This window comes from Anabrus simplex, chromosome 13, assembly GCF_040414725.1.
Source record: "Anabrus simplex isolate iqAnaSimp1 chromosome 13, ASM4041472v1, whole genome shotgun sequence".
NCBI lineage: Eukaryota > Metazoa > Arthropoda > Insecta > Orthoptera > Tettigoniidae > Anabrus > Anabrus simplex.
In genome coordinates, this window is record NC_090277.1 from 92169411 (window position 1) to 92191804 (window position 22394).

The window sequence follows — 22394 nt, forward strand, 5'->3', positions numbered from 1 at the left end:
TGCATCGCGCGGTGGGAGGTTTGCCACAGTTATATTTCTGGATGGGAATATCACCGGGGAGAGAAACGTCGTTAATATTGCTGAAGATTTCACATGTTGGCAATAAGTTTGCGAGAAGCCACGCATAACGAATCATTGTCCGGAAAACAGTTTCAAATGATTTGTTTTATTCAGTTCTTCTTCTTCTTCTTCTTCTTCTTCTTCTTCTTACCACGCAGGGTTGGATTTTCCCTCGGACTCAACGAGGGATTTCACCTCTATCGCCTCAAGGGCAGTGTCCTAGAGCGTGATACATTGGGTCGGGGGATAAAACTGGGAAGGATGACCAGTACCTCGTCCAGATGGCCTCACCTGCTATGCTGAACAGGGGCCTTGGTGGGGGATAGGAAGATTGGAAAAGCGGCCATGGCCTTAAGTTAGGTACCATCCCGGCATTTGCCTGGAGGAGAAGTGGGAAACTATGGAAAACCACTTCCAGGATGGTTGAGGTGGGAATCGAACCCACCTCTAATCAGGTGACCTCCCGAGGCTGAGTGGCCCCCTTTCCAGCCTTCGTACCACTTTTCAAATTTCGTGGAAGAGCCGGGAATCGAACCCGGGCCTCCGGGGTTGGCAGCTAATCACACTAACCACTACACCACAGAGGCGAACTTCATTCATTTATTGATATTTTAAAAGTCACTTACCAGATAGCATACATTAATAACGACAGCGATATTTTAAAATTCATTGAACAAAACCATTCGTGTAGTAATCGTCTATGGATGAATGTAAATAAATGAAAAAAAAAAAAAAACAACATTGTACACGGGGCCCTGCTGTGTGTGTCCTCCGCATCGCAAGCTCTGCGCTTACAAGCTCCGCAACCCGCCGCAGCACCGAAGTTTCTAGCCGCTACGAGGTGTCTTCACTGCGCCGGCACGCTCACCGATGACGTCAGCCAGCGATATATAAGGAGCTTCGTTCCGAGCCTCTCCAGGACTACCCCAATGTTCGACGACCAGACAACACCGCAAGTCGGACACGGAGGCATTCCTCTTAAAAACGTGTTTTGAACAGTTGGACAAATTGCTGGCCGTGAGGTGTCACCTCTGAACATTGCCTCATTATCCTGATCCCGTAGCCACGTCCAGCCCCGAGTATAGCATTCTGCTATTTGAATAAATTAATGCAAGTTCCTTGCAAATATAAACCTAGTACCAGCATTCTGCCTCTCCCTACAAGTTACGCTTGTAATTTCACAGAAGATAGTTTTCGACTACCAGGACAATTTATTAGTGAAACAGACTATCTCCTCAAGATAGAACTAAGTGTATATAGAACTCTCGTATTGTATAAAATATGCAACAGACATTCAAAAAAGTTTCAAGAATAATTCAGTTTTATTTCTTATATATATTGTATTAAATCATTGAAACAATAAACTTTATGTTGTGTCACTGTATACCAAGTTCCTTGTATACAACAAGCCCAAAACTGTAAAGCCGCAGCGAAAGCCACTGCGCCACCCCGTCAGCAGTTGAACTTATGCGCTAAAAGCCTCGTCATGCAGTCGGAAATTTCGACCGTCATTTTCTTGGAAACGGCTGAGTTTCTACGGATAAGCCAAAACATGTGATAGCTTATTTTGAGTCCTCTTTTACTGAGCCAAGTTTCTGGAAAATTTGGTTGTTGCACTCGGCGAGTTCCCCTCGTAAGCTCTCGAATATAACAATGTGTTAGTGGGTAGAGCTTCGCTTCTGTTTTCTGTAGTATCTTTGACCCATGCAGTATTCCCCGCTTCAGTTAACATTAGTTAGTTGTCCTTCAAAGTACTTTATAACTGTCATTGTTTCTACAATAGGGTGTGAGCTTGTATTCGGGAAAGAGTGGGTTCGAATCCCGCCGTCGGTAGCACTGAAGATGCTTTTCCATGGTTTCTCTTTTTCATACCAGACAAATGCTTCCTTCCCAATCGTAACCAGTTACCACCCCACCGTCCCCAAAACTCTTCAATGATCACAAATATGTCTTCTGATCATGGCCACCCATCAACGGCTGCTAATTTCAGATGGCAACCAGCCATCCATACCTTACATCACTGCATACATGGTTGCTGAGTAACATTGTCTGACCACCATCCATACCTTCCTCACTGCCTGCGCGGTTGCTAGGTAACATTGTATGACCAACCATCCATACCTTAGATCACTGCCTGCATGGTTGCTAGGTAACATTGTCTGACCACCATCCATACCTTCCTCACTGCCTGCACGGTTGCTAGGTAACATTGTCTGACCACCATCCATACCTTCCTCACTGCCTACATGGTTGCTAAGTAACATTGTCTGACCACCATCCATACCTTCCTCACTGCCTACATGGTTGCTAAGTAGCATTGTCTGACCACCATCCATACCGTCCTCACTGCCTACATGGTTGCTAGGTAACATTGTCTGACCATCCATCCATACCTTACATCACTGCCTACATGGTTGCTAAGTAACATTGTCTGACCACCATCCATTCCTTACTCACTGCCTGCACGGTTGCTATGGCTTCACTTCCAAACACACATATTGACATTCTATGGCAAGGAATATAATAGATTAATTTTCTATTAGACCTTCCCTACTTTTCAGTCAACCAGCGCTGAACCAAGCTAGAATCTAACATGGTGGAGCAAGGGAGGTGTGGGTGGGCCAAATACCTGCACTACAAATAAACGAGAAGAATTATTTTACATTGAAACTTGGTAGTGTGTTACATAACGTATTTTAAAGTACATAAACGCTGATAATTAATTAATTTCTTCCATATACAAAAATGCGCCTTGGGGAATGATGCCATTAATTTTGTACATAAATCTACACGGCACAATGTATGTATGAGAACTAACTCTCCATTGTTGACATAACAACATTCCTCCCATTTGACAAATAAACAAACAAACCAACAAACAAACAGTACCGGATGTGGTGCTCACATTGAGTCAAGCCATTAGTTGAAATAACTGAATACCATCGCAAAAATGTACTTGACACTGTAGACTAGTGGGTGGGGGGTTATTTTGTGTCCATTATGATACTGAGAGGAATATTTCTTTTTCTATGTTACATCAAGGCATTACTCTAGCCAAAATGGAAAATAGTCTCATAAGTCCGCCTCTGTGGTGTAGTGGTTAGTGTGATTAGCTGCCAACCCCGGAGGCCCGTGTTCGATTGCCGGCTCTGCCACGAAATTTGAAAAGTGGTACGAGGGCTGGAACGGGATTCACTCAGCCTCGGGTGGTCAAATGAGTAGAGGTGGGTTCGATTCCCTTTCCATCCCCCACCAAGGCCCCTGTTCAGCATAGCCGCCTGGGCGAGGTACTGACCATCCTCCCCGGTTGTATCCCCTGACCCAGAGTCTGAAGCTCCAGGACACTGCCCTTGAGGCGGTAGAGGTGGGATCCCTCGCTGAGTCCGAGGGAAAAACCAACCCTGGAGGGTAAACAGATTAAGAAAGAAAGAAATACAAAAAACAGAAACTGTAGATCTCAAGTTACAATATCACTGAAATGCCAAGAATTCTAGGAAAAGGTGGACCTTTTAACACTCCTTTGGTCCTCCTAGTGGGGATAACACTGATCAACAGAAATTGGCATTCTGTGGTTATCTTGATACCCAACACGCGTTATAAGTCAACTGAAACATGTCGATTCAAAATACCCAAACCATTCTTCTCTATCACCCACCGTTCTTGAGATATTCGACGTCAATCCTTTACGTATGTTTAACATTGTATCAAGGAAAACAGACAGAAGTTTCACTATAGCAGACATGGATTTAGCTAAGATCAGTGGAAATGCACCACAGGGCACATATTGGTTTCGTCTCTTAAACAGCCGCACACGTAGGAAAATAGATCTGGTGAATTGTATTCAGCTTCTGGACCCCATAATGTCCACTATCACCGACAATAAAGAAGAAGGAAACGGAGGTATTCGGATTTACATGAAAAATAACAAAATCTATGAAAACAATTCTTGATGAACGCTTTTCCATGAAAAATAAAAGGTTGTCAACATCCTCCGAATCTGACGTGAGGGAACAAAACGGTTTTAATATTTGAAATCAGCATGAAAAACTGCACCGGAAACAGCAAACATCATGCCAGATATCTACTCCTTTTTTTTCTAGTTGTTTTACGTCCCACCGACACAGATAGGTCTTACGGCGACGATGGGACAGGAAAGGGCTAGGAGTGGGAAGGAAGTGGCCGTGGGTACAGCCTGGTGTAAAAATGGGAAACCACGGAAAACCATTTTCAGGGCTGCCGACAGTGGGGTTCGAACCTACTATCTCCCGAATACTGGATACTGGCCGCACTTAAGCGACTGCAGCTATCGAGCTCGGTCTACTCCTTTTAAATCAGTGTATTACGGATGAAAAAGACTGAGTCATTTCTGCGATAGAAGATGACTGGATTCGAGACGAAGTGATGAAGTCAGACCAAGGGGGAAGTGTAGATGGAAGAAGAGGAGGACAAGTGACTGAGTACTTCGAGGAAGAGGGCTTATTTCCATGTGATGACTCAGGTGACGAGTTATAACCAGCTTTGTTTGAAAGTGGCGATTCATCCTAGAAAAAGAAAGCAGGTGAACCTTGTACAAAGAGTAGTACAGAAACTTGTTCCACTGATTCTAATTCAGAGAATGCCTTACCTCACTGGACATATGTTCCGAGGATGTTCAATGAAAGGAAGGAACGGTCACCGATGACCATTCAAGCCTCATATGAAAGCTAGAAGAACACCGAAGATTGACACTGTTCTTTCTTACCATTTATTTTACATTGCACCAACACAGATTGGTCTTATGGCAACGATGGGACAGGAACAGGCTAGAACTGTGAAGGAAGCGGCCATGGCCTTACTTAAGGCACAGCCCCAGCATTTGGCTGGTGTGAAAATAGGAAACCAAGGAAAACCATCTTCAGGGCTACCGAAACTTGGATTCGAACCCACTAACTCCCGAATACTGGATATTGGCCGTACTTAAGCGACTGCAGCTATCGAGCTCGGTACACTGTGTTCTTTAGACGCGGCGCTAACGGCCCAGCTAAGCACGTGACAAAAAAAACCTCCGATGCATTGAGATTGTGTTGGAGAATGTAGTTCATTTCACTAACAAAGATATCATTGCACAGTGGACTAAACGTGCAACTGACCAACGATAAAATGGAAATACCAATGCAGATTTGGTTTTATAATTAGTATTGAAATTAATATTGAAAACAATATGTCATGTATGGTCATTGTAGTGTGTTTCATTTGTAAAACAGAAGAACTATTTGATATTGATGATGATGGGGATGATACTGTTTTTTTAAATGGACCTCACAGCTAGGTCGTCCGCTCCAAATGGTTCGAAACGATAATTAAAAAATTCAAAATAATATCCAGTGATTAGAATCTAAAACAAATGACGAAGGAAGAATAACCATGAATTCAAAACAATCGGTAGAACCAATTCACAATGCCTCCTTTTTTGAGATGATGCTTGTTATATAAAGGGGTCCAAAATTCAGATCACCGGCCCCTCATAATAGTACTAATCACTGGTTAAGCAGAACCATGGTTGTACTAATCACGGGCCACGTATAGCCTATTCTTGGTGCCGCCCAACGGGTGGTACTAAGCGTAGGCAATTCAAACCCACGGCGTATCACATGTTATAATACCACCCACAGGCAACGTAGACCCATAGTGTTCCTCATATAGTGGTACTGATCAGAGGCAACACAGACCCATAGTGTTCCTCATATAGTGGTACTAATCGGAGGCAACACAGACCCATAGTGTTCCTCATATAGTGGTACTAATCGGAGGCAACACAGACCCATGGTGTTCCTCATATAGTGGTACTAATCAGAGGCAACACAGACCCATAGTGTTCCTCATATAGTGGTACTAATCGGAGGCAACACAGACCCATGGTGTTCCTCATATAGTGGTACTAATCAGAGGCAACACAGACCCATGGTGTTCCTCATATAGTGGTACTCCTCAGAGGTAACGTAGACCCAAAGTCTTCCTCATATAGTGGTACTAATTGGAAGCAACACAGACCCATAGTGTTCCTCATATAATGGTACTAATTGGAAGCAACACAGACCCATGGTGTTTCTCGTACAGTGATACTGATCAGAGGCAACACAGACCCATAGTGTTCCTCATATAGTGGTGCTAATCGGAGGCAACACAGACCCATAGTGTTCCTCATATAGTGGTACTCATCAGAGGTAACGTAGACCCAGAGTGTTCCTCATATAGTGGTACTAATTGGAAGCAACACAGACCCATGGTGTTCCTCATATAGTGGTACTAATTGGAAGCAATACAGACCCATGGTGTTCCTCGTACAGTGATACTGATCAGAGGCAGGGTAAACCTATAGCGTTCCTCATATAGTGGTACTAATCAGAGACAACGTAGACCCATAGTGTTTTTCATATAGTGGTACTAATCAGAGGCAACACAGACCCATAGTGTTCCTCATATAGTGGTACTGATCAGAGACAACGTAGACCCAGAGTGTTCCTCATATAGTGGTACTAATTGGAAGCAACACAGACCCATAGTGTTCCTCGTACAGTGATACTGATCAGAGGCAGGGTAAACCTATAGCGTTCCTCATATAGTGGTACTGATCAGAGGCAACACAGACCCATAGTGTTTTTCATATAGTGGTACTAATCAGAGGCAACACAGACCCATAGTGTTCCTCATATAGTGGTACTAATTGGAAGCAACACAGACCCATAGTGTTCCTCGTACAGTGATACTGATCAGAGGCAGGGTAAACCTATAGCGTTCCTCATATAGTGGTACTAATCAGAGGCAACACAGACCCATAGTGTTTTTCATATAGTGGTACTAATCAGAGGCAACACAGACCCATAGTGTTCCTCATATAGTGGTACTGATCAGAGGCAACGTAGACCCAGAGTGTTCCTCATATAGTGGTACTAATTGGAAGCAACACAGACCCATAGTGTTCCTCGTATAATGGTACTAATTGGAAGCAACACAGACCCATGGTGTTCCTCGTACAGTGATACTGATCAGAGGCAGGGTAAACCTATAGCGTTCCTCATATAGTGGTATTAATCAGACACAACGTAGACCCAGAGTGTTCCTCATATAGTGGTACTAATTGGAAGCAACACAGACCCGTGGTGTTCCTCATATAGTGGTACTAATTGGAAGCAACACAGACCCATGGTGTTTCTCGTACAGTGATACTTATCAGAGGCAGGGTAAACCTATAGCGTTCCTCATATAGTGGTACTAATCAGAGGCAACACAGACCCATAGTGTTTTTCATATAGTGGTACTAATTGGAAGCAACACAGACCCATAGTGTTCCTCGTATAATGGTACTAATTGGAAGCAACACAGACCCATGGTGTTCCTCGTACAGTGATACTGATCAGAGGCAGGGTAAACCTATAGCGTTCCTCATATAGTGGTACTAATCAGAGGCAACACAGACCCATAGTGTTTTCATATAGTGGTACTAATCAGAGGCAACACAGACCCATAGTGTTCCTCATATAGTGGTACTGATCACAGGCAACGTAGACCCATAGTGTTTCTCATATAGTGGTACTGATCAGAGGCAACGTAGACCCAGAGTGTTCCTCATATAGTGGTACTAATTGGAAGCAACACAGACCCGTGGTGTTCCTCATATAGTGGTACTAATTGGAAGCAACACAGACCCATGGTGTTCCTCGTACAGTGATACTTATCAGAGGCAGGGTAAACCTATAGCGTTCCTCATATAGTGGTACTAATCAGAGGCAACACAGACCCATAGTGTTTTTCATATAGTGGTACTAATTGGAAGCAACACAGACCCATAGTGTTCCTCGTATAATGGTACTAATTGGAAGCAACACAGACCCATGGTGTTCCTCGTACAGTGATACTGATCAGAGGCAGGGTAAACCTATAGCGTTCCTCATATAGTGGTACTAATCAGAGGCAACACAGACCCATAGTGTTTTTCATATAGTGGTACTAATCAGAGGCAACACAGACCCATAGTGTTCCTCATATAGTGGTACTGATCAGAGGCAACACAGACCCATAGTGTTCCTCATATAGTGGTACTGATCAGAGGCAACACAGACCCATAGTGTTCCTCATATAGTGGTGCTAATCGGAGGCAACACAGACCCATAGTGTTCCTCATATAGTGGTACTCATCAGAGGTAACGTAGACCCAGAGTGTTCCTCATATAGTGGTACTAATTGGAAGCAACACAGACCCGTGGTGTTCCTCATATAGTGGTACTAATTGGAAGCAACACAGACCCATGGTGTTCCTCGTACAGTGATACTTATCAGAGGCAGGGTAAACCTATAGCGTTCGTCATATAGTGGTACTAATCAGAGGCAACACAGACCCATAGTGTTTTTCATATAGTGGTACTAATCAGAGGGAAGGTAGACTCATAGTGTTTCTCATGTAGTGGTACTGATCAGAGGCAATGTAGACCCATAGTGTTCCTCATATAGTGGTGCTAATCGGAGGCAACACAGACCCATAGTGTTCCTCATATAGTGGTGCTAATCGGAGGCAACACAGACCCATAGTGTTCCTCATATAGTGGTACTGATCAGAGGCAACGTTGACCCAGTGTTCCTCATATAGTGGTACTCATCAGAGGTAACGTAGACCCAGAGTGCTCCTCATATAGTGGTACTAATTGGAAGCAACACAGACCCATAGTGTTCCTCATATAATGGTACTATTCACAGGTAACACAGACCCATTCTGGACAAATGGGAACCGACACATTCCAGCGCAGCGTACGACACCTTCTCTCTCATGGACATTAGCCCGCGCAGCCGAGTGCCCCCCAACCCCGCCTCGGTGGGATACACACGATGGTACTGACCACAGGCAACGCCCAGACCCGTGGTGTTCCTCACATAAGGTGCTACTCCTACCTAACGTAGATCCATGGTGTTCCCCACGGAATGGTACTGACCACAAGTAGTCTCGTGTTTCTAATTGCATTATCCATTTGTCGCACCTTTTAGTCACCTTTTACGACAGTCAGGGGATACCGTGGGTGTATTCTTCGTCTGTGTCCCCCACCCAAAGGAGGTGAAGAATGTTTGTGTAAATTTTAATTTAATATGTTGTGTTCTTAGTACACCACATTTCAGTCTATGCCCTAAACAACCTACGTTTCTAGTCCTCGGTTAGTATTAGCTGTATTGAATAACCACATATTATAATACGTTGTGTATAAGATGAAAAATGAAAATCCACAGCCTGTTTCCAGTCTTTCGACCGGGTCAGGTATGGAATGATTGAATCCCCCATCTAGCAGCGAGGATTGGAATTGTGCCGGCTGCCAAGGCCTGTCGCACTCCTCTGGAGCAAAGATTAATGAATGGCTGATGGAATGAAATGATATTGGAGAGTGTTGCCGGGATGGAGTATAACAGAGAAAACCGGAATACCCGAAGAAAAACCGGTCCCGCCTCCACTTTGTCCAGCACAAATCTCACATGGAGTGACCGGGATTTGAACTACGGAACCCAGAGATGAGAGGCTACAGAGGCTACAACGTTGTGTACAACATAATTTCCAATATTTTACGGTCGGTGCATTTTTCTTTCAAATAATAATGACTGAGATATTCAAGGCAAAGTTTTACCTTGCGCTACGCAACATTGTCTACCATGAGTTTCAGCGCGGACATCTGGGTGCGGTGTGTCTGTCGTCTGTTCTTTACTTCCTTTTCTTTTCTCGCGGACGATGTGTAAGCGCGGTGCTCAGGATTGCCAACTCAGGAACTAGGGACAAGATGATTGGTGTACATTGTTAGGTGTAGCTATTCATAAAGCCATTATTGGCCGATAGCGGCGCATTCTATGTCTGATAGTGGTGAAAAGACTAATTAATTCAGTATTTCGGAGATAAAGTGACAAAGCCATTGTCTGGCTGGAACTCACTCTCACTGATAAGGGCGAACAAATGAAGAGCGACGAGAGACAGACAGAGAGAACGAAGATAAAATCATAACATGATTCAGTGTCAAATTCTCCTATTTCTTTGTAATCCTTGTGTGCTGAAACATTACCGGTCTCAATTGACATCGCGCTCAACCTCAGTAAGAAAGAATGACCCTTATTTTCGTTAATATAGACCCTATTCAATTAAACCACTTTTATAACTTTCAAGCATTGTCAAAAGAAATTCCCATATATTTCGCACTAAAAAATGCACGGATATCAAATTTGAACGCGAGTAATTAAAACGAAATAAGGTAAACTTCATTAAAAACTTAGTAAGGCTATTCATTTTTCATTTCAGGACAAACTCTTTTACTCAAATATCATAGCTTGCTTTTTCCTTAATATAATTTTGGGAAATGGGAGGGATATTAAAGGGCATATAATGACGTATAAAAAATAAAAGACAGAGACAGTGCTTACATTTACAAGGACTGTAAGTGCAGCATATTCTGCAAAATAAAAATACGTAATGAAGTAATTTATTCTCATAATATCATAATAAACTGCCTTAACACTTGAGCACTGGTGCTTAGTCTCTCATGCCACATGATTTTATACTTGGTGGGCGAATGATACCTTCTCCTCCCCTTATCTAGTTTGACTTCACACTTTCGTGTTGCGTAATCAGGTATAAAACCGGAAGTAATAGCAGTTTGACTCTGTTACACTTGGCGCCAGTATAAGTGTTGCACATCTAAGTGCACGCACATTTCTATAAAATTACGTCTACATTCATTAGGGTATTAACAGTAACGTTTCAAAGGTCGACTACTTACTTCTTGATGGGTTTGGAGTAAAGTTTTATATTAACGAAATTTTATTTAGTGAACTATGGCCAGTGAACAAGAAAGTAAACATATGAGTGTTACTGGAATTGATTTAGAATTTTTTTTTTTTTTTTTTTTTTTTTGCTAGTTGCTTTGCGTCGCACCGACACAGATAGGTCAAATTTAGTCGTATGATGAAGAGATACAAAGGCTTTTAAGATGACGTCATAACCCAAAATAAGGAGAGGAGACTTCTACCAGAAGAGCATCAGACGACGCTGGCTGATAGGCTCATCAAAAAATACTGGCAGGGTGTCAAAGCTAGGAAAAGAACAAGCTCTAGATACTGAAATTAAATTAGTTGCTGTCACGCAATCCACAGAGGCTGAACAAGTCTCCAATAACAATAACTCGCAATGAAACAGATTTTTTTGATCGCAATCCTTGTCCAGATTAGGTTGTTAAAGTCTTTTGTTCAGGTTCTGGTATTTCTTTTTTTATGACAGTGCAGCCATCAGCAAGAAATAAAACTTTGCCTTTTATATTGACTATGTCCATAAACTCCGAATTTCCAGAATAATAGCCTACAAAATAAACATTAATAGAACCGTAACGTTCTGAAATCTAAAAACCAAACTTATCCTGAACACACGTCTGTATAGTATTTGCAGTTGAGAAGTGTAGGATTTAGTCCACGGAACAAATGGAGGAAAACTGACCTTCCATATCATATCAACCATCTATACTCTAACACCCTCCTCGATAATATGACTCTCAATCCTAGCCATCCATCAGTAATTCACGAACCGGACGAGTTGACCGTGCGGTCACGGGCGGGTTTCTGTGAGCTTCCATCCAGGAGATAATGGGTTCAAACATCACTGCCCGCAGCCCTGAAGATGGTTTTCTATGGTTTCCTATTTTCACACCAGGCAAATGCTGGGGCTGTACCTTAATTAAGGCCACAGTCGCTTCCTTCCCAATCCTAGGCCTTTCCCATCCCTTCGTCGCCATAATACCTATCCGTGTCGGTGCGATGTAAAACCAATAGTAAATAATTCATATCACAGCCGGAAAGATTACATCGACCATCTGTACTCGAAAGCCCCTCTCTGATAAGATGTTCCTCAGTCATCAATGCTTCACATCACAACCTGGAAGATCACATTGAGGATCTCTACTCCACTGCCATTCTTTGATAATATGACAGTCGTGGCCATCCATCAATACTTCACATCACAGCCTGCAAGATCACATCGACTATCTGTACTCTAGCGCCCATCTTTGGTAACATGTCTCTCAGTCATTGCCATCCATCAAATTCACATCACAGCCTGCAAGATCACATCGACCATCTGTTCTCCAACGACCCTCTTTGATAATATGCAGTCATGGACATCCATCAATACTTCACATTACAGCCTGCACGGTTGCTAGGTAACATCACCTCGCACATTTTGTGTCTCTAATTCCGGACGACCTCCAGCCATAAGGCACATTTATATCAAAATGTTAAGATTGTGTCCCTTACTTCGGGCTTGATACTCTGAAAGGTTATGAATAAGGAGAATTAGAACCTTGCAAGTGATAAAAATCATTGCTATCCGTATTGAAGATACTGAATGTAGGATGCTAAAAGGTTAGTTTTTTCCACCTATTCAATACATATAAAATTTTATAAATTAGGAATTTATTATTGATTCCACTTGAGACATGTTTCGCCCTTCATTGAGGGCATCATCAGTCAAAATATCACCCCAAGGTAAAAAATCAGGTAACTGGTTAGTAGTTGACATGTACAAATTAATACATATTATTAATACAATTACAAAAATTAAGTATGGGAAATAGTTGTACAAAAGCGATGGTTGAACATATAGGTTTATAGATGAAAAGTCGGCACCAATGCCTAAAATTAACATAGTAGAGTTCGGCAGTGGTGCTCTGGAGAAACAGTTGACGCAATCATAGGAAAATAAAAAGTTAAAAAATATTTACATTAAAACAATTAAGGGAGAAAAGGTGTAGTGTTCGGCGTCAATGTTTGTAACCAAAAATTAATGTCAAAGGTTGGTAACTATACAGTATTTACATTGTTCAATTGAACAGTTGAGATAAAGTTTTAAAAATATTTACATTATAACATTCAGCGTAAATGTTTGTAATAAAAACTAATGTCAATAGTTGGTAACTATATAGTAATTACATTATCTAATTGAATAGTTGAGAATTTACAAATATATACATAATTACACAAGAGCAGCTGGTGTGCAAGGATAAAAAAATTTTAGTACCAAGTGCGTCCTGATGTTTTAGAGGTTGGAAGAAGGAATTAGTATTGACATTTCAGAAATATGTAGAGCAGTTTATTTTAGTTAAAATCACCGGGGGTAGGGAAATATTTCATAGGCAAATGAGGTTTTATAGGCATCAAGCTGGAAGTTTTTCAGTTGCAGTGCCGAGATCGGTACGGAGACTGGTCAGTGTGGATGGAGGTTCATAGGTATTCCGTGCGTTTGAACGGCAACAATGGTGACAGTTATTAGTGGGTAATTGCTAGTTATATGGGTAATTGCTAATTAGGAAAATGTTGCGGGTTGAAACTTTCACTTATTCTTTTAGTTGACTTCTGTAGCATCGAATGTGATGTGAAGACATCGGTGTGAAATGCCGGTGAAACAAATTGATATTGTTCCGTGGAATAAAGTATGGCGGACTTCGGGATGAAGTTTTGTTCTTTTCTGGTCTGGTGAGATAGAATAGAGTTGCTTGTGTTGTGAACTGCTGTGGAGAGATTAGAATGTATACGGCAACTGCAGAGTCAGAGCTTTAAAGCTGGGGTGAGGCATCTTCTCATTGTATTGAATAGGTGGAAAAAACTAACCTTTTAGCATCCTAGAATTAGAACCTTTCACTGAAAAGTGCACACCAGGAAGTAATAAATACATGAAGGCAGAATTAAATATAGATTGATATCTCCTGTATTATGCAAGTAGTTCCACACCTCTAATTGCTGGATGTGAAGCCAAGTTGTTGACACGGCTAGTTCCTTTTGGATTCGAACAATGGAGTGTTGTTGGTTATCGCGGTGTCGGACATTTGTCACGTCCGCTGTGTAGCGAGACGTAACACACGCTTCTCGAGATAAACACCTGAGTGAGGTGCGTAAATGTGCTCTGTGGAGTCATACAGCTCTGTATTCTCGTTAGTTACAGTACAGTGACATCAAGCTTGTGGTTCAGAATATTAAGAGTGGACCTTACTTCATTATGTACAACTCTAATTACTAAAACCCAGGTTTCTATGAAGTAGTAAGTTAGAGTTAGTGATGGGATAATCGAATACTTCTAATAATTGAATAACCTCCATCCGATTATTCAAATAATCGAACAAAAAATCGAATGAGTTTCAAATACCATTCAGTTGGAGTGATGGCATTATCGAATACTTTAGTGAACTTTTATTAGCCTTCATCTCATTATTTAAATAATCGAATAAATAATCGATTAAAATAATCGAATAAATAATCGAAAAAGTAATCGAATAAATAATCAGACCTCCTCTGTGGTGTAGTGGTTAGTGTGATAAGCTGCCACCCCCAGAGGCCCGGATTCGATACCCGGCTCTACCACGAAATTTGAAAAGTGGTACGGAGATTGGAACGGGGTCCACTCAGCCTCGGGAGGTCAACTGAGTAGAGGTGGGTTCGATTCCCATCTCAGCCATCCTGGAAGTGGTTTTCCGTGGTTTCCCACTTCTCCTCCAGGCAAATGCCGGGATGGTACCCAAGTTAAGGCCACGGCCGCTCCCTTCCCTCTTCCTTGTCTATCCCTTCCAATCTTCCCATCGCCCCGCAATGCCTCTGTTCAGCATAGCAGGTGATGTAGCCTGGGCGAGGTACTGGTCATCCTCCCCAGTTTTATCCCCCGACCCAGAGTCTGAAGCTCCAGGACACTGCCCTCGAGGCGGTAGAGGTGGGATCCCGCACTGAGTCCGAGGGAAAAGCCAACCCTGGAGGGTAAGCAGATTAAGAAAGAAAGAAAGAAAGAAAGAAAGAAAGAAAGAAAGAAAGAAAGAATAATCGAGAAAATAATCGAATAAATAATCGAATGTTAGCGAAAAATAATATTTTAAAATAAACGAATAAAATATTCGAATAAATATCGAATAAAATAATCGAATAAATAATCGAAAAGTAATCGAATAAAATAATCGAATAAATAATCGAATGGGTTTCAAATATCACTCAATTTTATCGCATAGAATAATCGGTTGCATAATGAATAATTTTACGGTTTAAGTGTGTCGGATGGATAATCAATTGAAATAAGGGAATGTATGAACTCTTAGAAAAATAGATATGCGTCTTTCTTCCGAATGTTGAAATTAAATGAGTGAATTAACTGTCTTAGTCTTTAATATCTGTAAAATTAAGACCTCACAAAATATCACCATCATTATTATTAGAGATCTGAGGTCTTTAGGGAGAGAATTTAAAAGATGGCGACTAGCCAATTCGCCATACTTCAGACAAAATACTGACGAATTTTAATTTATGACTTGAGCTAACTAGTCAATACTATTGCATTGCGCTTCGCGTAAACGCGTGGACGCGTGATATAATTTATTAATCTACGCATTTTAAGTACTGTAATGGTTTCTGAATGCATGACGTCTTATTATTTTCGGAAGGCTTATCACGGACCGTTCATCCTACCTACACACTTCTTGTAATGGAATGGAGTTAGGCAGTTTTAATTTTCCTGTTTAGAGGTTGATGAGTCGATGGCAACATTAAAATTACTTTTCATTCGGTTATTTCGAAAGCATTCACTATTTCATTGCCCCCCATCATTGGATTGGAAGTTCAAAGAACACATTTATTATACGTTAATTGATCATTGATCTGTGTGTTCAAAGCTGAACAGTTCTCTTGTGAGGCAGGATGTCTTTACTTTAAATGGTGGTGAAGATAGTGAGCGGGTTCATTTTCCGAGATATTTAGCAGTCAAGGAGAGTATTGGGATCAATTGGAGGTGCAGACATCAGCAAGTCTAATGTGACCTTCACCTTGAACTGAGTCAGCTACACATTAAGACATTCTTTTCTCAAGAGTGGAATTGAGTCTAGTTTAGGCCTGTTACACCGGCGTTGCAGGCCACAATCTCCAAGGAAACATGTCCTTTAACAAAAATGTCCGAAAGAAAATTATTTAGTTTATTTTCCGGGTTGAACCGTGTTGTTGTTTTCTGTACATTACGAGCATTAGTGTGATTTCTGCCTGGGAGACTGTCGTCTTGACAAAGATTAATGCAATGTATTAGAAACGTCGGCAAACTGTACGCAAAGTACAGAAAACAATAACACGGTTCAACACACCCTGGAAACTTCATCTCTAAGATACGGTAGAAGATTAGTCCAAATACCTTATGGCCGATGCATATTTTTTTTCTTAAAAGGTCCAAACTAAAAATAAAAATGACCGGGCGAGTTGGCCGTATGCGTAGAGGCGCGCGGCTGTGAGCTTGCATCCGGGAGATAGTAGGTTCGAATCCCATTATCGGCAGCCCTGAAGATGGTTTTCCGTGGTTTCCCATTTTCACACCAGGCAAATGCTGGGGCTGTACCTTCATTAAGGCCACGGCCGCTTCCTTCCAACTCCTAGGCCTTTCCTATCCCATCGTCGCCATAAGACCTATCTGTGCCGGTGCGACGTAAAGCCCCTAGCAAAAAAAATGTTAACACTATATATTGATGTACTGCATTGTACTTCTAATTCGATTTTAAGTTAATTTCTTTTCACCAATAACCAATCGATCATCACTGATCTGAATTTAGGGCAGTCGTCAAGGTGACCGATTCCCTACCTGCTATTTACATAGTCTTTTCATAAATGATTGCAAAGAATTTGTAAATTTATCCCCAATTCCCCTTTCTATAAACGAATATTTACCCCAGTTTATTCTCTTGAATCCCAACTTTAAGTTCATACTGTGATCTATCCTACTTTTAAAAACACCACCCAAACTTATTCGTCTACTAATGTCATTCCACTTCATCTCTTCACTGATAGCTCGGAATATACACTTAGTCGAGCAGCTCGTCTCCTTACTCCCAAGTCTTCCCAGCCCAAACTTTGCAACATATTCGTAACACTACTCCGTTGTCGGAGATCAGCCAGAACAAATCGAGCTGCTTTTCTTTGGTCTTTTGCAGTTCTCGAATCAAGTAATCCTGGTGAAGGTTCTATCTGGTGTCCTACCAGAGACGTATACGCCCTCTCATTTACATGCTTTCTATAACTCCTAAATATACCCTCATAACCATATCGACGTCTAGAAGTCTTAACATCGTAACTTTTCCCCTGTTCAAACATCGTAACTTCAATTTTATTTGTGCTAGCTTTCTCCTACGAAAATACGTAAGGATCTATTATTGTTGCTAAGTTTGGGGCACAGGAGATACTGAGGTAATGGCCTTGTTGATGATCGTAACTCATTTTGTGTATTCTTAGAGTTTTAATACTTGGAGTCGCCGATATTCAGAGATCAGCGCCCTTAATATACAATCCCGTACATGTGTTTACTCCAATGTAGAACTTTCCTTATACTAACAGCTAGGTACTTAAGAGTGATATGCCATTGCTGGCGGGACCTAGTGTTTACAGTGCATTATGTCTTCTGGTATAGGCTAGAGCAATTTTGTTACTTTCATAGATCTGTCTCTGTCTTCTCCTTGGCTTTGACAATATGAAAGTGACTGAGGTATGAGTGATGCTAGTAATGCCGATCCTTATGCAGCCAGTCTCTGCTATGAATGGTGTGAAAATGTTGCTCATAGGGTCGGTTGGTGTTTGCATTTTAGTCGGCTTGGCAGACTGATATGTAATAGCAACTCTGGCTTGGTGAGGAAAGCAACGGGATACTACCTCATTCCTCATTTCCATAGTACGCCTCTTCAGTGATGCCTAGGCCATCTATGACAGCTGATAGCATAGCTGCTGAGGATCCCACCAGCGGAATCGCTGAAGGACTGAACATACGTAGTACAATACTTAGAGTGATCCCCATAAGGAAATTTCACCCCATCAACGCAGTAATTAAAACTGAAAGGAATTTTCCCATTACGATCGAAACGAGAATATCCCTCTGTATTTAATCTCGTTAGTTGCAATTCTATTAGCATCAGTTTACCTGATTGCCCGTGATTAACTTCCATAGCATAGCATATTAAGGTTTATTTACAAGTAGGTGGGTATGATATTGAACTAAGGATGTCTTCATAAACTACTTCATAACTCTCAAACTTTCTGTATATTTCGTGATGCAATGAGTGGCATTAACTGAACAAATATGGAATTCCCGATCCACGTTTGAGGCAAAGAACACGACATTATCATTTCGCGACTTCCTAGCTCTTGGCTGGGAATATCTCTTGCCCTTAAGAGGCTGGTAACACAGCTATGGTTATACATTGTCCATGTCTGTTCTACAATGCTGTGGGTACTCCCAAGAGTTATGAGAATAGGAACAGGTCTTAAATCTTCGAACTGTGCCACGGAGTTAGTAAATGGGGGACACAAATACAGTTTACGCGCGCCGGAATGTGGTAATAAATCAATCAGCTGGAAAAGCATAAACATCCGTGTGTAGGACTTGCCTTTCCCTCAGTGCCATTTGTGGTGTTCTAAAATGTAATAATAATTAGAGGTGATGCGGCCCAGGAAACAGTGCCCACACCTCCAAAATCATTTTCACGTTGTATATTCCTTCCAAAAGGGAACTCAGTCCTGTAAAATTACATAATAATGTTATTTGCCTTGAAGTCCCACTAACTAGTTTTACGGAGGAGATGCCGAGGTGCCAGAACGTTGTCTCGCAAGAGTTCGTTTATGTATCGACAAGACGTATTTGAGCACTTTCAAATACCACGGGACTGAGCAAGGATCAGAAGCGCAGCGCCTCTGGTGGGGATGTTATGAATGACTGACAGCACCTGTTAGATAAGAGTGACTCTGTTTGTATATTGTTTTGTGGAGTAGAAGCAACGAAAGATAGCTACGACGCTGGTTTAGTTTAACACAATTTAGCTCGTGGAATGCAGGAGTTAAATGATGACATTTTGGATGCTCAGTATAAGGAGCTCTCTGAAGTGTACACCGACTGAGCAAATGTCATGGGATAGTGGAGCACTGATGCGCAGGTGTGTTGCCTGTGCACCACACGCCCCCCTGTGCCAGCGGCAGTTGTATAGGAGACCTTGTGAGCAGTGGCTGTTGCATGTGATAGGTGTAACATGGAACGTCGTCGTGAGTTGACACCGTTCGAACGGGGTATGGTGGTCGGTGCCCGACGGATGGGAAGTGCGATTTCGGAAATGGTGCGGGAATTCGACTTCACACGATGAACCGTGTCCAGGGTGTATCGCGAATGGTTGAATGCGGGTGTCACCGTCCACAACAGACGAACGACCGGCCGTCCAGACACCCTCGATGACCGTGACCGGCGACATCTGAGACGGATTGTCAATAGTGACAGACGGGCAACCGTGCAACAAATCACGGCTCAATTCAACACAGGGCGTGCTAGACACGTCTCCCAGTGGACAATCCGTAGGAACATGCGTTCTATGGGGTGCCACTATTAACCCAACGTCATCGGGCACAACGACGCGCATTTATCGCCAGTCACCAGGGATGGACACTGGAACAATGGCGTAACGTGATATGGTCGGACGAATCACGATTTCAACTGCACCATGCCGATGGGAGGCACCGTGTATGGCGCAGACCACTTGAAGCGATGGATCCCGCCTGCCTCGAAGGTGTGGTCCAGGGCGCTGTTGTCTCTGTTATAGTCTGGGGTGCATTTTTCTGGTATGGAATGGGCTCCCTAGTTGTTCTCGAAGAGACTTTGAATGGTACGTGGTATGTTGAGCTGCTCGGAGACCATCTCCACCCATTTCTGGCCTTCCAGCGCCCGAACGGTTCTGCGGTGTTTCAAGATGATAACGCGCCGCCACATCGCTCCCACGTCGCCCGGGAATGGTTCCAGGAACATGCAGCGGAGGTCCAACGACTGCCATGGCCACCCAGGAGCCCCGATATGAACCCTATCGAGCATATCTGGGATGTCCTGGAACGCAGGCTCCGTGCCATGGATCCTGCACCCACGAACAGACCAGCATTGGAAGCCGCTCTGCAAACGATTTGGTGTCAGCTGCGTCCAGAGGACTACCAGGGACTTGTCGACTCACTTCCACGGCGTCTCACTGCAGTTCGCAGTGCCAGAGGAGGCCCCACACGCTATTAAATGACTATCCTATGACATTTGCTAAGTCAGTGCATATTGCTCTCCTTGTAGATAGCTAGATATATGGTCTATTTTAACTGGCTAATTGACGGACACGGGTCCCTGTCTTACAAGGTTTATGGAGACGCCGAAGTGCCGGAATTTTGTCCCGCAGGAATAACATACACTGACTGACAGAGCAAATGCAACACCAAGAAGGAGTGGTCAGAACTTTATGCCAATTGTAGGGTAGACTGACGTCTCTGAGTATGCTCATGATGTGAAATGCGCCGCTGTGCTGCGCACGTAGCGAACGGTAAATGGTACACGGCGTTGGCGAATGGCCCACTTCGTACCGTGATTTCTCAGCCGACAGTCATTGTAGAACGTGTTGTCGTGTGCCACAGGACACGTGTATAGCTAAGAATGCCAGGCCGCCGTCAACGGAGGCATTTCCAGCAGACAGACGACTTTACGAGGGGTATGGTGATCGGGCTGAGAAGGGCAGGTTGGTCGCTTCGTCAAATCACAGCCGATACCCATAGGGATGTGTCCACGGTGCACCGCCTGTGGCGAAGATGGTTGGCGCAGGGACATGTGGCACGTGCGAGGGGTCCAGGCGCAGCCCGAGTGACGTCAGCACGCGAGGATCGGCGCATCCGCCGCCAAGCGGTGGCAGCCCCGCACGCCACGTCAACCGCCATTCTTCAGCATGTGCAAGACACCCTGGCTGTTCCAATATCGACCAGAACAATTTCCTGTCGATTGGTTGAAGGAGGCCTGCACTCCCGGCGTCCGCTCAGAAGACTACCATTGACTCCACAGCATAGACGTGCACGCCTGGCATGGTGCCGGGCTAGAGCGACTTGGATGAGGGAATGGCGGAACGTCGTGTTCTCCGATGAGTCACGCTTCTGTTCTGTCAGTGATAGTCACCGCAGACGAGTGTGGCGTCGGCGTGGAGAAAGGTCAAATCCGGCAGTAACTGTGGAGCGCCCTACCGCTAGACAACGCGGCATCATGGTTTGGGGCGCTATTGCGTATGATTCCACGTCACCTCTAGTGCGTATTCAAGGCACGTTAAATGCCCACCGCTACGTGCAGCATGTGCTGCGGCCGGTGGCACTCCCGTACCTTCAGGGGCTGCCCAATGCTCTGTTTCAGCAGGATAATGCCCGCCCACACACTGCTCGCATCTCCCAACAGGCTCTACGAGGTGTACAGATGCTTCCGTGGCCAGCGTACTCTCCGGATCTCTCACCAATCGAACACGTGTGGGATCTCATTGGACGCCGTTTGCAAACTCTGCCCCAGCCTCGTACGGACGACCAACTGTGGCAAATGGTTGACAGAGAATGGAGAACCATCCCTCAGGACACCATCCGCACTCTTATTGACTCTGTACCTCGACGTGTTTCTGCTTGCATCTCCGCTCGCGGTGGTCCTACATCCTACTGTGTCGATGCCGTGCGCATTGTGTAACCTGCATATCGGTTTGAAATAAACATCAATTATTCGTCCGTGCCGTCTCTGTTTTTTCCCCAACTTTCATCCCTTTCGAACCACTCCTTCTTGGTGTTGCATTTGCTCTGTCAGTCAGTGTAAAATACTATTATACTACATTTAGCTTCCTAAGTGCAACAATATAACTAACACCTACGAAGAATTTAAAATAGATTAAATTAAACAATAGTAATGTTGTTGTTTGAGTCATCAGCCCATAGATTGGTTCGATGCAGCTCTCCATGCAAACCTATTATATACTATTCATTGCTACGTAACTGCTACATCCTACACCTGCTCTAATCTACTTATCATATTCATAACTTTGTATATTCCTACCGTCCTACCCGCATACACTTCCCTTAAACGCTAACTGTACATGTCCTGGGTGTCTTAATATGTGCCCTACCATTCTATCTCTTCTTCTGGTCAGCTTCAGCCGAATCGAACTGCTATCACGAATTGGCTTCAGTATTGCTAATTTTAATACCGGGCGAGTTGGCCGTGCGGTTAGGAGCACGCATCCGGGAGATAGTGGGTCCGGACCCCGCTGTCGGCAGACCTGAAGATGGTTTTCCGTGGTTTCCCATTTTCACACCAGGCCAATCCTGGGGATGTACCTTAATTAAGACCATGGCCGCTTCATTCCCAGTACTAGCCCTTTCATATCCTATCGTCGCCATAAAACCTATCTGTGTCGGTGCGACGTAAAACAAATAGCAAAAAAGAAATTAATAATTCTCGGGCAAAAACACACCCCATCCATTTCCTT